Source organism: Peromyscus maniculatus, chromosome 8 (genome assembly GCF_049852395.1).
Source record: "Peromyscus maniculatus bairdii isolate BWxNUB_F1_BW_parent chromosome 8, HU_Pman_BW_mat_3.1, whole genome shotgun sequence".
Classification (NCBI taxonomy): Eukaryota; Metazoa; Chordata; class Mammalia; order Rodentia; family Cricetidae; genus Peromyscus; species Peromyscus maniculatus.
The window spans coordinates 57,607,910-57,624,503 of record NC_134859.1 but is presented as its reverse complement, the minus strand read 5'-3'; the positions used below and the strand labels follow the sequence as shown (position 1 = coordinate 57,624,503).

At 44.1% G+C, this 16,594-nt stretch overlaps 1 long non-coding RNA gene across 2 annotated transcripts; it reads right to left on the bottom strand.

Moving 5' to 3' along the window:
• Positions 1–930: 930 nt before the first annotated feature.
• On the bottom strand, positions 931–16,283 carry LOC143266904 (uncharacterized). Of its 2 annotated transcripts, XR_013041727.1 has the most exons (5): positions 16,248–16,283; positions 13,497–13,777; positions 4,741–4,883; positions 4,088–4,178; positions 931–1,281 (listed from the first exon to the last, which is right to left on the bottom strand). It is a non-coding gene; the product is annotated as an uncharacterized LOC143266904 (long non-coding RNA). The 2 variants fall into 2 exon arrangements; XR_013041726.1 differs by lacking the exon at positions 931–1,281 and having other exon boundaries at positions 3,725–4,178.
• Positions 16,284–16,594: the final 311 nt, after the last annotated feature.

The following is a 16,594-nucleotide window of genomic DNA, read 5'->3' as shown; positions in this document are numbered from 1 at the left end:
GGAAGAGAGATGGATTTCTGACTGAGGAGGGGTATGGAAACCTGGGAGTGATGAGGAGGCCATGTTGAAAGGGAGACAGCATTGAAAGTTTTGAGGGCAGGACTCTTGGGTGTTTTGACTTGTACTACAAGGGCACAATTGTCTTTGTATACCATCTCTGGGTTACAGAACAAGCAGTCCATGAACCCTTCCCTGGAAATGGGGCCAAGGAGATGCTGAGAGGGAAGGGGCAGCAAGATGCCCTATCTTCTAGATCATTATTGAGAGACCAGTACATCAGACTAGAGCCATGATTCCTACCCAGCCTTGTTACTCCTCCAACATCCCAGGACCCTGCTGTTGGAGCCACCTGTGTGCTGGAGCTGAGCCACATGGCCCCATGGGACGGTGATTTGATTATTTTGACCAAGGGCTGTCTCTGCACCTCTGAACACCAGAAATGCCTACTGCTCCCCAGCCTCCTTTCCAGACAGTCTCGGGGAGCTACCTTAGGTCTTCTTATGGGATAGACAGCCTGTTTGGATCTTTGCTCTTTCCATACAGAATCCCCTTCAATGAAAGGACTTCAAGACTGACACAGGGTAGGTAGAGCCAAGCTCAGACCTGGCCACCCTGTCTCTGAAGATTCAAATCAAATGAATGGGTTCTTTGGGACTAGACTCAATCAATGAAGCACCTGCATGGTCTGCAGAGAGACTTGAGCTCAATGCCCAGAACTCAGGAGAAAACAAACAAAGCCAGCCAGGCATGGTAGGGTTTCCTTGCAATCCCATAATGGAGGAGGTAGAGACAGGTAGATCCCTGAGACTTGCTTGACAACTAGTTCAGCCTAATTAGTGAGCCCCAGATCTCCCATCACAGAACCTGTTTCAAAAAACAAGGTGGATAGCTCCTGAGAATAACAAAGATTGACCTCTAGCCACTACACACACACACACAGACACATAGACACACAGACACACACACACACACACACACACACACACACACACACACACACACACACACACACTTTCCCAAAAGCATTTCCTCCAAGAAATGGCTCTTTAACCACTTGAGTTTGCTTCCCTGTCCTGTGGAGAATCTCAATGAGTTAAAAATGATCCCCAAACCAAAGAGATATGTATGTTTCCAGATGTGAAAGAACAGGGCCTCAGTTTTCCATGTATATAAAATGGGGATAACCACTAATCCCATGCAACCATTCCCAAAGTCTAGCTGGCTTACCTGTGAAAGCTCTCAGCACAGTGCTGTCAGAGCAGAGGGCAAAGTCCTGAGGAACTGGAAGGGACCCAGAGACAGATTAAGTTAAAGCCAGAGACCTGCTCCTTATAGGCTGAAGCCTGCTGGACGAGGGCAAAGCAAGAAGGCTCACTTGCTGTAAAGTTAGCCTAGTTTGTTTTGCTCAGAAGGCAATCGGACAAACCAAACAGCAGCAAAAGAGACCTCTTAGCAAAGAAACAGATGTCCCCTAGAAGCAGCCATCCTAATTGCCCCCAACAGAACCCCAATCCAGTCAGAGGTTGTAACCTTATCTTCTCCTTAGCCAAGCACAGATCCTGTTTCCCAGTCTGGACCTTTGGTTAATGTCTGACTTTGGCTATAATTGAACCTTGATCCTGTTGTTAGCAGGATGCTGTCTGCCCATCTCCTTCCCAAAACCTGCTTGGGATTCCAAGGGCCTGGAGGGGAGAGTAGACAGCTCCCTGAAACCCATTTCTGACAGTGGAGGGGACAGACATAAACACTCCTTGAATCCACACCCCACATGCTAGTGGCTGGCAGTGTCAGGGGTGATCCTGCTCTGCCCTCTAGTTCTCTTCTGCCCTCTTTGATGGAAATACAAACGCCAGAGGCCAATGTTTATATTCCCAGTTAAGGAAGAAGCCAGTCCATCTGAAAGAGGACAGCAGACCTTGATGTGTCCTGACAGCCGAGTCTTCAGCCGTGGCTCCCAGCTCTGTTTTAGCCATTCAGACAACTAAAACCAAAAATAGCAACAAAACAAAACAAACAAACAAAACATTCCAAGCAAAGGAAAACCCGCTATCCCAGAGATGCCATGGCGACCGAGGACTCTATCAGCTGCTCTTTGGGGCTCTCCATTTTGGAGCCACCTCTCCTTCTGACTTCCGTCCTACTGCTAATTCCTTTTCTAGCCTAGTTCACACTCTGATCTCCCAGCCATTTCATACATCTCCGAGAAAGCCATGTATTTCTCTCTGCCATGGATAATCAGATACCAGATGTCTCTCCAGCTTCTCCTGAGACCTGCCTGAAGTATACAGTACCCAGGCCACCCCTGGCAGGCCGGACCAGGAGGCCTCCTATGGCTTCATCCTCAGCCTTTGCCTTAGGATGGCTCAAGTGATCCCATGAACAGGGTCTGGGAAGGATTACCCTTCATTCTGCTCTAGCTGCACCTAGATCAAGTGACAGTAGAGTTGTGGCACCTCTCCTAGAGGCACAACCGAGGAAGTCTAGAATGGAAGACTGAAAATGAATCTGGTCCCCCAGCCAGGACTGAGAGATGGACAGTAGGATACAGTAAGAACAGTAAGCATGGAAGATGGGTGGCCAGTACGCTCGACTATTGGAGAAATTATTTTGGCCACTCCACGTAGTTAAAAGGATATTTATTAAATGGCGTAACTCACAAATTAAGTAATGGGTAGGTCGCAGGGTCGGGGAAGGTGTAATGCAGTTAGTCCAGCGGTGTTCTCCGGAGCTCTGCACAGTCAATCTGCACCGGTCAGCGTTCCGGCACCGAGAGGGCGCCCAGAGCGAGCGCTGGCCCATCCAGCTCTCGGGTCCCCAGGCGCCTCCCCTCGCCCCGCCTCGTAGGCGTGACAGTTGCCAGAGTCTCAATGGGTGTTGGAACTTCCAGGACCAAGCTGGAATGGCTACCCACTACACTCGACAGCATCGCCAGGGATGTGGAAACTCCCCAGTGGCCCTGCATCTGCAGTAATAATGGACACTCTACAGATCCCAGGGACAGCCAGGTTTGGGAAACACTGTGTAAGACACAGACCATGAGTGTCAAGACCACCAGACACTCCCCAGGCCACAGTGCCAGGCTCCTTCTTACGTTTACAGGGAAAATCTTAATCCCTAAAAGAGTTCACACCGTACTTCTTCCACATTTCAAGTTAAGGCGGCGAAGTGTCCATCTAACAGCTCCGCTGAGAGGCCCGAGAGTCATCTGACCCCGCTGTGCCTGTTGCGCCCTCCCAGGCTCTTTTCTATTGACCTCATGACAACTCCAGCTGCCACGTGTGCTAGCCAGGAATCTGGGGTCATCCTACCTTCTTCTCTTTCCTATCCCAGGCTCTGTCTTCACCGTTCATTCAGAGAGCAACCATTTCTTCCCCGTCCACGTCGCTCACCTGGATCTCAGAGGCCATCCCTTCCTGTCCTCCTGGCTGTCTCCCTGTCTATACCACTATGGTTCGTAGACTGGTTTCAATGGCAGTGTTCAAACTACTTCTGTCCAACATTCCTAGGACCTACACTTGGCCAGAAAACCAAGGTCTCTACAACGGACCATGGATGCACTGTCATCACCAGTCCCAACCTGCACTGCACCAGCCACACCACCAACATGTCAGTCTGGGGCCCAAGGAGGCTGAGTATGGGGCTCGCCTCAGTCTGATGAACTCCCTCACCTCCTAAGGGAGTATCCCATACCACCTAATTCCAGCTTTAATCAAGTCACCCCAGCCACAGCCTCTGGGCATTTGAAATATTCCCTTATGCTGCTGTTTTGTACAGTCTGAAGAATGGTGTGTGATAGTGGTTTTCTTGTTTGTTTTTGTTTTGAATTAGCAAGTTTATTAAGCAAACAGTAGAACAAAGTACAATAATCAATAGCAGGTAGATAGCAGAGCATCACCAGATTGAGCACTTAAAACATCCAGGAGAAATCAGCTGTGAAAGCCGCTTTAAGGCAGTCAGCTAGAGGTCCCAAGAGAGGGAATCTCAGAGAGAACACAGTGTCCCCTCCAGTGATGCTTCCAGGTAAAAGAACAAAGAACACGAAGAGATAACATCATTAAGCCAGGTGCTTATAACATCTAGCAGATACCAAGTGGGGAAGTTGAGGCAGTCAGCTGGAGTTTCTGGTTGCACCTCCTCTCCATGACTGGGGGTCCGACTTCTTTCCAGGGCAGGAACTTCTGTAAGGTGGGATAAATGATAGCCATCTGTTGGAGATGGCTTACCTTCTAACTGTTCTCAAGCTCACAATGCTTTCATTCTTGGGCTGTTTTGCTGTTCTCTTTCCTCTGTATCTCAGTGGGGGCAGCCCATCCCCAGACAAGGGAGGCTACGAGGTCACTTTGAAAGAAATGTGATTGGGTCTGAAATGGGATGGGGGTGACCTGGCTCAAGAGCTAGCTTCTTGGTAAGTTTAGACAGCATATGACAATCTACCCATCTGATGTGTTTTATAACCATTCAGCTCTTCCCCCACCTCGGGCACCTGCTATTTTGCCTAAGGCAAAACTGGTTCAGTTCATTCACTGTATGTATCTGTTGTTGTCTGGGTGCTCATGGAAACAGGAAGCTTTAGCATTGGTGGATGCAATCACCTAGTATATATGCAGCTGCTTAATAAATATTTATAGAATCAAGCAGCTAGCAGGCACTTTGGAGTGAACCAGACTTCAGTTCAAGTCCTGTCTGTGCAACTGGGACCCTATGACTTGGTTAGATTGACTTCTTGCCTTTGAACTTTACCTCATTTTCCACATGTGTAGAGTGAGGTTTGTGTTAAATAACCCTCGCTGGAGGTCATGGGGCTCAGCAGACCACCCTCCACTTGTGGCTGAATGTGGAGCATCCCAGACCTTGGCAGGACATCTGCTGTCTCTGCAATCATGCTAGAGAGGAAGAGGTATGTTTAGACATCACAAGCTGCAATTCTAGGGCATGAGGCTAGATGCTCTCCTGGTGTTTGGAAGCACTCTTTCCCCATGAATGGACTTTCAACAGAGGAAATGATTTTAATGGGTTGAAGGAACAAGAAGTCCATCTATCTTCCATTGTTTAAGGGAAGAATGAATCTCAGGAGTGGGGTGATGATGGTGGTGATGGGAGGAAGGCTGGAGCAGATTTAAATGATAAGGAGAATTCTCCAAAAAGCACTAGAATAAGAGGCCCCTGGGGTCCAACCAATGGAGGGCCAGCTGTCATCATTGTGTGTGCCCTTCTCAGTGGGTAGAAGACGAGGTAATGACGACGATCATAACAACCACCTTTTCAGGTTACAAAATACTTCCACAGTCTTTGTCTCATACAATTTTCATAAGAACCATTTGGGGCCAGCATCACTCTGTCTGTGTACGGATGAGAACAGGACACAGTCACAGATGCCCTGCTGACACGGCCTTCAGCTGTATCAGAGTCTTTCTCCAGGTTGATTACAAGCTTCATGCCTTTGTAACCTTTCTCTTGGAGTGTAGCATATGAATAGCACCCATACAAACAGCAAATTTCCTCTCTAGATGCTCTTACCCACATCAGGTAACAGTGCCAACAGCACCCTGCCTTGTGTGTCCTCCCATTCACACCCACCTGTACCCCAAGGGTAACCTGCCAGCTGTCACCACCCATTAGTTCTGAAATGTCATCTTCTGCTCAATGGCATGCCTGTTGCATGTAGCTGGAGTTTATTTGCTGTACTGCGTGTATTTTACCTATATACCATGTTTGAGTTTGAAAAGTGGCTTTTTAGAACAGGTGTATGGACTTAGCAACCAGCCCCTGGCACACTGAGAGCACATATGTTTCATTTACTCCACCTTGATAACACTCGGTGCTAACAATCTTTCAAGTTAATCAGTCCCATGGAGGTTGAATAGCGGTCCACTGTGGTTTGGGTGGGTTGTTTGTTTGTTTGTTTGTTGAGACAGGGTCTCACTATGTAACTCTGGCTGGCCTGAAACTCATTATGAGGACCAGACTGGCTTGGAATTCAGAACGCCTGCTTCTGCCTCCTGAGCGCTGGGACTAACAGTGCCATGTACATGCCAGCCTCTGCTGTGGTTTTAATAGAACCCTATCTCTGACATTTGTCAGCTCTTCAGACACCTGCTGTTGTAAGATGACTTTTCAGATGTCGCATTCGTTTTCTCATTGATTTATAGGGGTTATCTATCCTGAAAGTGGATCCTTTATTGGAAATACAAGTGATAGCCAGGAGAGGAGAGCTGAGAAGGTTTACTTTTCTCCAGATGACTGGAGAATTGTCTCATGAAATTCTACAAAAGAAACACTCCTTTGTACTAGACTTTGCTTCTAGACTCTATCTAGATTGGTTTACGCTAGAGTGTGTTCTGGGCTCTGTCTAGACTGTTTCCAGCCACCTGCCTCCTTCTTCTCCAGTAGCAAACTGCTTCAATTGCTGAGTCTTTGGTGTTTCTGTACTTAATGAGGCTGGACCCACTTCTGAACTGTTTTTCCCATCAGAACTTTCTAGCTATTTCTGAAGGCTCTTTGTCCACATAAACTTTGGCTCTATTTTCACCAGATTCCCTAGCAATCCTGTGAAATTCTAATTGGAATTTCATTTGTTGGTTAATTTTGAAGTTGTGCTAATCCCTCCTAGGTTTAATATTGCTGCAAACAGCAAGGCTGCATTGTTGTTCGAAGTCTCTTTCCCCATGACTCTGAAGAGGCACCAGGAGTCTTCATGAGGGTCCTGATCTTCCCAGGCTAAATTTATACCCAACCATTCTGGGATTTTCAATATTTTTCAAGTGGCAATTTTTAGCATCAAGAAAAAATGACTCATCTTGAATATTAGTGCTGGAATCCACCACTTTCCTCATTTTTCCCCTTGCTTCAAACAGGCTTTATTCAGTTGTCTTGGAACCTAATAGTCACGTCATTTGTAAAGAGCCACACCTGGGCTTCTCACTCTACTGGCTTGTGCTAGAAGCACAAGGATAGCTACTCAGGGGCTACTTGGAAATTCACTAAGGAGACCATGAAGGAAACATTCACACTGGGTTGCTTATCCCCAGCACGACTGACAATTTGAGCTGAATAATTCCCCATGGAGGGGGCCATGGGGTAAGTGCAAACATCTCCAGACCTGGACAAACTTCTGGAGCTGAGAAGCACTGGTTGAGGAAAAGCAGCTGGATTCCAGGACCCTAGAACTGCCTGTGGCCAAATGGCCTCAAGACAGCTGTCTCCTCAGATTTCAGAATCCCTGGCCAAGGACTCTGTTGTTTTCTTTGTTTGGAATATCTCATGTCCATTTATATCTCAGCCAATCACTGCACTGAGTAGTAGAAAAAATCATATACCAACCAATATGAGGCTATGGGAGACCTCCCTCAAGACAGAAATGAGAGGAATGAAGTCAAGTCTTGGCTACCCACAGGAGGATAGTCAGACAGATGCTGAAAAGAAAACTATCTACTCCCAAGATGTGAGGTTGGTCAGTGTGTTTCAGAGAAGCAGCAGAGATTGCATGCGTTAAAAAATTTCTCTCTGGCAACTCCTAAATCTGTCCTCTGCTGTTCCTCATAGGCGGATTAACATAGCACAGTATGCCTTAGTAACAGGTTTTAGAACTCTGTAAAGGTTTCTGGCTTGGGAAATGGATGCCACCTGAATGTAGTGTTTTCTTTTTTAAAAGTGCTGTGGAAATTTCTTCCATTGTTTCATTTAGATTTTTCTTCACTCTTAACCATGGTCACAAGTGAGATTTGTCTAACATTTTCTATTTTTGTGTTTTGTCAAATTTGGGTATCTGTGCTATGCTGGTTTTGAAAAAAAAAAGTATTTGGAAGCCTTCCTCACTTCTCTAAGCTCTGGGAGAGTTTAAATAGTATCACAATCATCTGTTACTTGAACATTTCAAAGAACTTACCTTTGAGACCATCTGGACTTGCCGCTTTTGAGGAGAAGTTGTGTTTTTATAACTTTCTGAAATTCTTTCATTGTTTTTAATATAGATTTTACTTCTTATAGAATAATTTTTGATCATAATTCTTATAATTCTTAGAAAATATTTCTTTAATTCATCTTTGAAATTTATTTCCACTATTTTTTATTTAGAAGAATTTTTATGCAATATATTTTGATCATGTTTTCCCTTCCCCCAACTCCTCTTAGATCCTCTCCCATCCTACTTAGGTTCTTTCTCTCTCTTTCAAAAAATAATCCCACAAAAACACAAAGATGAAAATCAAAACAACAACAACAAAAAGCAACCCAATAAGACAAAAAAAAGGAACAAATAAACAAAAAACATGCCAAAACAAAACAATAGAAACAAAACAGCAACCCCCTCCCCCAGCACACACAAGCAAACAAACGCCACAGAATTCATTTTGTGTTGCTCATCTACTTCTGGGCATGGAGCCTGAACTGGAGTATGGTTGATATAGCCCATGACACTCCAATGGAGAAAACTGATTTATTCTTTTCCAACTGGTATCAACTGTGAATAGCTTCTTAGTTAGGTCTGGGATCCCATGTTCACTCTCCCCTCTCAGTGCTGGGACCCCATCTGGCTTGAACATGTGCAGGTCTTGTGCAAGCTGCCATAGTCTCTATAATTTCATATGTGTGTCATTCCTCTTGTGTCTGGAAGACACTGTTTCCTTGGACTCATCCATCTCCCTCTGGCTTTTACATTCTTTCTACCTCCTCTTCTGAATAGTTCCCTGAGTCTTGAGGGAAGGGGTTTGATAAATATATTCCATTTAGGACTTAGTATTCCAAGGCTATTGGTTGCTCTCCACAACCTGATAGTAAGGCCGTATTGCTGAATACAACACTTACTCATGTTATGGAACACAAAGAGATCAAGCAGTACTTGGCTAGAAACCTCACTTCTAGGACTAGCATTCAGAAACCTTACTTCTAGGATTAACATTCATAGTGCTGGAAAGTACTTTGCACACTCCTGGAGGAGAAAGGTAATCGCCACTATCACCCAGCTACACACCCGTAAGCTACAACAGCAACCTGCCTGCAAGATATATTGGTGTAATAGTGGCACAAATGTGATGAGAGTAACCAACCACTTTCTGATTGGATTGAAGGCCCACTCCATGGGGTGGAAACTGTACCAGACACTGCTAAAGTGACCAAGAAGCTGAGATTAGAAAGGTCACAGGCCTGGGGAAAACCTACTGCTATCATTCTGCTAAAGGAACATAATAGTAAAATGACTCCTGATGGCTTACTGCTGTACTACAGAGATCAGTGTCTCCCTTAACCCTTATTAGAGAAGCAGCTTCTTGCAGTATATGAGAATTAACACGGGGATTCACAACTAGACGATATGCAGAGTGAGAGACTTTGGAGCACTGGATCCACTAATTTTTCTTTTTTATAAAAAGAAAAATTGGTTGGATCAATAGTGTTTTCTCTTGTTTTTGTTTTTCTTTATAGTATACTTGAGCTATTCCCCAATAATCTGTGAATTTTATTGGGTTTTCTGTAGATGTAACCAGCCATCTTATTAAATAAGAAACACAGAGCCAATACAGAGATGAAAGCTAAGAGGTCAGAGCAATAGCTAAGAGCTAAAAACCTTACCCTTCACTCTCGCGGTGGTCCTACCTCTCCGAAAGAGACCTACTTCCTGTGTCTGTCTTTTTTTTTTTTTATAGAGTTTCTGTTCTGCCTTCTCATTGGTTGTAAACCCAACCACATGACCTCCTAGTCACTGCCTGTCTGTACAGACTTCCAGGTTTTCTATGGTTGGTATTGAGATTAAAGGCATGTGTCTCCAATGCTGGCTGTATCCTTGAACACACAGAGATCTACCTAGCTCTGCCTACCAAGTGCTGGGATTAAAGGCGTGCACCACCACAGCCCAGCTTTCGCTATGGCTTGCTAATAGCTCTGACCCCCCAGGCAACTTTATTTATTAACATACAAATAAAATCACATTTCAGTACAAATAAAATATCACCATAGGTTTTCTGCCCCTTTTTGTGGTGATATTTTGTTTGTGCTCTAACAAATGAAGCTTGCCTGGAAACCAGAGAGACAGAAGCAAACAACAGCCCCTTCTTACCTCTACCGAATCGAATCCTCAGACCAAAAGGGCTGAGCTCCTGTCTCCACCTTGCCTGATCACTTCCTTTCTCTTCCCAGTCATATCACTTCCTGTTTCCTCCTCCCAAGCACTGGGATTAAAGTCACGTGCTTCCCAAGTACTGAGATGAAGGGCATGAGATCCCAGATGCTGGGATTTAAGGTGTGTGCCACCACTGCCTGGCCTCTAGTAGCCAGCTCCCCACTCTGATCTCCAGGCAAGGTTTATTTGTTAGAGCACAAACAAAATATCACCACACCCTTGTAAACTACTGCTTATGTTTATTTGCTAATGCCACTATTTTTGTTTTCTAATTATTATCTTTTTTCCATTTTTTAAAATTTACCCAGTTGATTTTTTTTTTTACTTTTCAAAGTAGATTCTTTATTTGTTTGTTTATAATTTTTTGCTGTGTAACATGCTCCTAAATTGCAGGGTTGACTGAGGAAGTAAGATGTTCAAACACAACAGGGAATGGAGAGAGGGAGTGCCACACGGGATGTTTAAAGAAAAGGGCTATGTAAAAGAAGCAACAGGAATGAACAATGAAACTTAAAACACATTTTAGATTTGTGTTTGTTTATAGAGAGCTGTACTTTAAGTCAGTCCTTTCTCCAAGGGCTAGCACGGACGATGTTATAGAGTATACGGTTAGAGGAGAGTTTCTAAGTTCTCGGAAGAGAGGGCTATGGTGGTATTTTATTTGTACTGAACTGTGATTTTAATTGTATGTTAATAAAAAAAGTTGCTTGGGGGTCAGAGCTAATAGCAAGCCATAGCAGTGATGGGCATTCGTGGCGCACGTCTTTAATCCCAGCACTTGGTAGAAGAGCTAGGTAGATCTCTGTGTGGTCAAGGATACAGCCAGCATTGGAGACACACACCTTTAATCTCAATACCATAGAAGACCTGGAGGGCTGTACATACAGGCAGTGACAAGGCAGTCATGTGTTTGGGTTTACAACCAATGAGAAGGCAGGACAGAAAGACTATATAAAGACAAACACACAGGAAGTTGGCCCCTTTTCGGAGAGGTCTCTTGGCTAGCTGCAGCAGGCAGGTAAGACTCTTAGCTCTGATCTCTTGGCTTTCTTCTTTGCATTGGTTCTGTGTTTCTTATTTAATAAGATGGTTGGTTAACTCTACAGAGGGCTACATAAAACTTGTTCCTGACCTATGAAAACTATAGAAGCCTATGGCAACAGAGGAGAGAAATGCCTTAGAGAGTCATAGAATCCCCATCTCAGGGAGCTAAAGCTGAGAGGGGCCATAAAAGGCAAGGAAATAAGAAACCATGCTAGAAAAAGAATAGCTTTGTTGATCAAGGACTCATCAGAAGAACTGTACTACCATTCTTGTTACAGTGACCAAATACTTGACAGGAAGCAACTTAAGGGAGGGAAGATTTATCTTGGCTCACAGTTTGATGAGATAATGACCATCATCATGGGAAAGGCATGGTGGTAGGAGCCTGAGATAGTTGGTCACTTTGTGTCTGTGGTAAGAAACAGAGAGCAGACTGAAAACGGGGCACAGCTATAAAAGCTCAAGGCCATGGCCCTTAGTGACCCATTTCCTAAAGCTTCCATGACCTTCAAAAACACTGTTCCCAGCTGGAGACCAAGTGTTGGAACACACGAGCCTATGGGGAACATTTCACACTTAAATCTCTACAGGAACCTCTTAAGAAACCGTGAAAATGAAACTCATTTAGAAAGGAGTTAAATTTAAACACAATTCTAAGAACAACGCACAGGGGTCCAACTTAGAAGGGTTCAACATTCTCTTAATAACTATCTTAAATTTTCTGCACTTTCTTTTTCTCCTTTCCCTCAGCTGCAGACCACAATGAGCTTGGAGCAGAGGAAGGTAGAAGCAGAGGTATCAGAAACACGGAGTTACTTAAGATAACAGCTGCAGGCTGGATCAGAAATAGCTCCCAAATGTCATGTTGAAAGCTTGGCGTCAGCTTAAGAGGTGGAGTCTTGCAGGGAGATCTTGGGGTCATAGGCAGTGTACCTTTGAAGGAGATCAGTCTCATCTAGTCTCACTTCTGTTTTCAGTCATGAAGTGGTTGATCCTGTTCCACCATACCCTCCTGCTGTGATGTATTTCCTGGTTCCAGATTCCCAAACAGTAACAACTAACCATAGACTAAAACTATGAGCCAAAATCAACCCTTAATCTTTGTAAGCTGTCTCAGTGATGGAGTATTGTCTTAGTGATGGAGAGTTGATTCAGCCATATTTGATCTCTGAGGTGATTATAAAATACTGACCTAGTGAGAGTGATCAGAAAAACAACACATGCCACATCTTCACTCGGTCCTTGGTGCAGAACGGGTTAACAAAATAGCAAAATAACTAGTGTTTCCTAGTCAAAGGAGTCCTGCTTGTTTGACATGTTAATTACATTTGTTTAGTTTATAAATGTGTAATTTTTCTACCAGTTATATTTCTAAGGGCCATAATTTCATATTTTCATTCTCATACATTCTTCCCCTCCAGGTAGTCTTCAATATCAAGTGTAATTTATTATTGGATGCAGGAGTTATTTGTAAAGATTTCTCTTTAGTTCCAGGCGGCTGGTTTGTGGGGGCTGCTCCCATCCTGATTTTCCTTCTAAGCTTTAGTATATGGGAGTCAGGAAACATGAATAAAGCAGTGGAGTCCTAACCTACACAGGAGCTGGTTCTAAGGAGAATGTGTGAGGGGAAAATGTACATTCTCATGTGCCCACGCTTTTGCTTTTTGCGCTGTTCTCCTCCCTTCTTGGGAAGTTTTAATAACTCCCCTCTGGCCCTGGTGACTTGGAATGGCACAGTGGTTTGAGTTAATGCAGGTCTCTTGTCATCTATTATGCTGGTCCTTTGGATGTCCGAGTCCCTTCAGGAGGCTTGATATTGTTTCCTTCATAAGTTGGTCCTATTTGATTTCTCTGCTTCTCTTGGAACTTCTATTGGATATCAGACTCTCAAAAGATGAAAACATGTATATGTATTAGAGTCCCCGGCTGCTCCCCTAGCCGTGACCTTCCCTCCCATTTCTCTCCCTGCCTCTTCATATTCTGTCTTAGACTTTTTCCGATTTTGTTTCTAATGCTTTTAATAATTTTAAAAAAATAGAAGAAAACTAAAAACATGCTGAGAAAAAAAGCAGTGTCACCCACAAAAATCACACACTATGTGACTCTATCAACCTGAAAAGCCCAAAGCAGAAATATCTGAAGAGCCAGAGAGCAAGGGGAGAGATTACCAGGCAAGTGAAATATATGCAGGCTCTCCAGTGAAGTGCTGAGAATATTCTATAACTAGGAAGAAGTGATATACCGAATACCAGTGTCTTAGTTCGGGTTTCTATGGCTGTAAAGAGACACTATGACCCTGGCAACTCTTATAAAGGAAAAACATTTAATTGGGGTAACTTACATTTTCAGAGGTTTGGTCCATTGTCATCATGGTGCAAGATGGCAGCATGCAGGCAGACTTGGTGCTGGAGAGACATCCAAGTGTCCTACATCTTGACTTGCAGGCAACAGGAAGTAGTCTGAGTGTTACACTGAGAGTAGCTTGAACATAAATTAGACCTCGAAATCTTCTCCATCAAGGCCACACCTCCTAATAGTGCACTTTATAGTTCAGTTACCTCAGGAGGTACTTTGTTATAATCATAATAACTTTGGCGGCAATAAGAGATTGCCAGTTTCTTTCTGTAAAGAGCCAGATCAAAGAATGTTAGACTTTGAGGACAAAATGGATCTGTCAGAGCCTACTCCTGTGCTTCTGCTACGGTAGTTCATGAGGAGCCATAGATTACATTCAGATGTGTGTGTGTGTGTGTGTGTGTGTGTGTGTGTGTGTGTGTTCCAATAGAAATTTATCTACCAAAGCCAATGGTAACAGAGAAAGAACAGGTGAATAAGCTGAATTTGGCCTAGAGGCCTTTATTTGTCCATTTGTGTTTCTAAATAAGAGGCAACAATGACGTGATCCTTTACAGTACTGTTATTGCACAGTGCTAGGCAAAATGCTAATACTGGGGAGGAACACTAAAGCTATACATTTCCTTGCAAATTCTAGTGAGTCTCTAGTTATTCAAAAATAAGAAATATCTTTAAAGTCTCAGGAATTGAAATAAAAGGGGGGAACCTTTTAACGAGAATAACTTTGAAGAAAGGTAGGATTGTGCTGGGCTCAGGCTGGGCCCAGGCTGTTGACATCATGGTGTGTTAGTGGTAGAAACAGAGGCTTCTTAGGATCCTAGAGTCTGTGGATCACAGCCATACTGGTCTGACATGGCTTTAGGTGCAGATCCCCATGTTCCATTAAGTCCTGAGAGACTAGCTACAGGTTGCTCAAGAGAATGGCTGATCCATATAACCATAGAGACCAGAGTTTTAGCAAAACATATGTGATCTTTTATGCTACAGATGGGTGCCCAGACAGTCAGACCAGAACTGGAGGAAGTGATCTGAAAAATCAACAGTATATGCTTGGTTAGATAAATTATAGCAATGCAGAAGATGGGATGTGCATACTCTCCAGCTGTGATGGTAGATAAAGATGAATGTGGTGGTACACAGCTGTAGTCCCAGGACAAGGGAAGATGAGGACAGGATAATAAATTCACGGCCAGCCTATATACTGAGGTCCTGTCCCTAAACAAAACAAAAATAAGAATAATACGAAGACTCCGAGGATACTCAAAACACAATTTGAGTATCATGTAAGTAGAGAACAAGTTTTTAAAAAGAATAGAAATTGGCTTAAAAATGTTAGGTTTTGATGACTATTCCCCCCAGCAACTACATTTTCTACAGTTATATTACCTTTATGATCAATTTTTATATGCGCAAGAAGAGACATTTTTAGGTACATAACTTATTTATGAAAGTCAAACCAGAATGATTAAGACTCTTAGGATTCCATCCCATAAATGATTCAGGATCTGGGAGTACCCAATATGGAGAGGGCCAGACGACAGGCTCCCCATCACCATCCTTCAAGTATGTGAGTGCTGTCCTGTGAGAAAAATGAGCTTCATTCTTGAGAGGAGAGCTGACCATAGGCTATCAGGCAATACCTTTGCCCAGCATAAAAGCTTCTCCAGTACAAAACTTGGCTTCCTCTGGGGTGGAGCACTCAATGGCTAGAGGCTCCCAAGAGGTCATAGTTGTGACTTCTGGATATCAAGAAAAATTAGAAACAGGCAGGAGGGCTCCATGGTGCCAGACACTTGTAGTCCTGGATACTGGATACTTGTGAATCCAAAAGAGGAGCTCACTTAAGCCCTCAAGTTCTAGACCAGCCTATACCATCTCAGGAGAAGGAGGAGAAGGAGAAGGAAGAGAAGCAGAAAGAGAGGAAACACAAATGAAAACCAAGAGGAAGCAGAAATAGAATTTACTGGGTGGTTGAGGCAGGGCCAGAAGCCTTGAGGAGAAAAGAAGGGGAAATCTCCTAAGTGTAGAAAATGTTACAGACCATAAATGCCAGAGGACCTCAGATGTCATTTAGACTAGAGTCCTCTATTGCTTAAGAGGACTTTTCTGGTTAGTTTTTGTTTGTTTGTTTTGTCAACTTGGCATAAGCCAGGGTCATCTGGGTAGCATAAACCTCAATAGAGAAAATGTCTCCATCAGCTTGGCTATAGGCAGGTCTGGAAGCATTTTCTTGACTAATAATTGATGTGGGAGGGTCCATCTCTGGTGGTTTGGGATGTGTGGTCTTGTTGGAGTAGGTGTGGTCTCCTTAGAGAAAGTGTGTCACTGTGGAGGAAGACTTTGAGGTCTCATATAGGCTCAAATTACCTCCCAGGGTCTGAGACCACTTCCTGTTGCCTGCAAGATTCAGGACTCTCAGCTACTTCTCCAGCACCATGTCTGCCTGCACACCACCATGTCTCCCACCATGGTGATAATGGACTGAACCTCTGAACTGTAAGTGAGCCACCCCAATTAAATGTTTTCCTTTATAACAGTTGCTGTGATCATAGTGTCTCTTCACAGCAATAGAAACCCTAACTAAGACAGCATCCCACTGTGAATCGAGTGTTGCCCCCCTGGGGCAGATGGCTCTGAGTTATAACAGAAAGCTGGCTGAGCAAGAAGCCATGACGAACAAATCAGTAGGCAGCAATCCTCTAAGGCTGCTGCTTAGTTCCTGTCTCCAGGTTCCTACCTTGAACTCCTGCCCTGATGTCCCTTATGATGGACTACAACTTGTAAACTGAACTAAACCCTGTGTCCTCCCCAGTTGCTTTTGGTTATGATGTTTATCGTAGCAACACGAAGCACACTATGACAAGTACATAGGGAGTCAGAAATGGCCAGAGTGAGCCAAGCATGGTGACAGGCACTAATAATCCCAGCTCTATACTGGCTGAGACTGGAGGATGGACAGCACAAGGCCAGGCAGGTTTATATAGCAAGACGCTGTTTCAACAAACAAACAAAATCCCTAAAGAGCTAAGATGCTGTCCAGTGTGGTTCAGGGCACACAGCCAGTGTATTTACAGATTGCTAGGT